A 1,865-nucleotide genomic window follows, 5' to 3' on the forward strand; every position below is an offset into this window, starting at 1 on the left:
GAAATCTTAACGCTACAACATAAAATGACATTCTAGATGATTCTGTGCTTCCAACGTTGTGGCAACAGTTTGGGAAAGGCCCTTTCCTGTTTCAGCATGACAGTGCCCCCGTGCACAAAGCTAGATATATACAGAAATGGTTTGTCGAGATTTGTGTGGAAGAACTTGACTGGCCTGCACAGAGCCCTGACCTCAACCCCATCGAACACCTTTGGGATGAATTGGAATGCCGACTTCGAGTCAGTCCTAATTGCCCAACATCAGTGCCCGAATGGAAGCAAGTCCCGGCAGCAATGTTCCAACATCTAGTGGAAAGCCTTCCCAGAAGAGTGGAGGCTGTTATAGCAGCAATGTTCCTACATCTAGTGGAAAGCCTTCCCAGAAGAGTGGAGGCTGTTGTAGCAGCAATGTTCCAACATCTAGTGGAAAGCCTTCCCAGAAGAGTGGAGGCTGTTATAGCAGCAATGTTCCAACATCTAGTGGAAAGCCTTCCCAGAAGAGTGGAGGCTGTTATAGCAGCAATGTTCCAACATCTAGTGGAAAGCCTTCCCAGAAGAGTGGAGGCTGTTATAGCAGCAAAGTTCCAACATCTAGTGGAAAGCCTTCCCAGAAGAGTAGAAGCTGTTGTAGCAGCAATGTTCCAACATCTAGTGGAAAGTCTTCCCAGAAGAGTGGAGGCTGTTATAGCAGCAATGTTCCAACATCTAGAAGCCTTCCCAGAAGAGTGGAGGCTGTTATAGCAGCAATGTTCCAACATCTAGTGGAAAGCCTTCCCAGAAGAGTGGAGGCTGTTATAGCAGCAATGTTCCAACATCTAGTGGAAAGCCTTGCCAGAAGAGTGGAGGCTGTTATAGCAGCAATGTTCCAACATCTAGTGGAAAGCCTTCCCAGAAGAGTGGAGGCTGTTATAGCAGCAATGTTCCAACATCTAGTGGAATGCCTTCCCAGAAGAGTGGAGGCTGTTATAGCAGCAATGTTCCAACATCTAGTGGAAAGCCTTCCCAGAAGAGTGGAGGCTGTTATAGCAGCAATGTTCCAACATCTAGTGGAAAGCCTTCCCAGAAGAGTGGAGGCTGTTATAGCAGCAAAGTTCCAACATCTAGTGGAAAGCCTTCCCAGAAGAGTAGAAGCTGTTGTAGCAGCAATGTTCCAACATCTAGTGGAAAGTCTTCCCAGAAGAGTGGAGGCTGTTATAGCAGCAATGTTCCAACATCTAGTGGGAAGCCTTCCCAGAAGAGTGGAGGCTGTTATAGCAGCAATGTTCCAAGTGGAAAGCCTTCCCGTGGAGGCTGTTATAGCAGCAATGTTCCAACATCTAGTGGAAAGCCTTGCCAGAAGAGTGGAGGCTGTTATAGCAGCAATGTTCCAACATCTAGTGGAATGCCTTCCCAGAAGAGTGGAGGCTGTTATAGCAGCAATGTTCCAACATCTAGTGGAAAGTCTTCCCAGAAGAGTGGAGGCTGTTATAGCAGCAATGTTCCAACATCTAGTGGAAAGCGGAGGCTGTTATAGCAGCAATGTTCCAACATCTAGTGGAAAGCCTTCCCAGAAGAGTAGAAGCTGTTGTAGCAGCAATGTTCCAACATCTAGTGGAAAGTCTTCCCAGAAGAGTGGAGGCTGTTATAGCAGCAAAGTTCCAACATCTAGTGGAAAGCCTTCCCAGAAGAGTAGAAGCTGTTGTAGCAGCAATGTTCCAACATCTAGTGGAAAGTCTTCCCAGAAGAGTGGAGGCTGTTATAGCAGCAATGTTCCAACATCTAGTGGGAAGCCTTCCCAGAAGAGTGGAGGCTGTTATAGCAGCAATGTTCCAACATCTAGTGGAAAGCCTTCCCAGAAGAGTGGAGGCTGTTATAGCAGCAATGTTC

This window comes from Oncorhynchus nerka, linkage group LG24 (genome assembly GCF_034236695.1).
Source record: "Oncorhynchus nerka isolate Pitt River linkage group LG24, Oner_Uvic_2.0, whole genome shotgun sequence".
NCBI lineage: Eukaryota > Metazoa > Chordata > Actinopteri > Salmoniformes > Salmonidae > Oncorhynchus > Oncorhynchus nerka.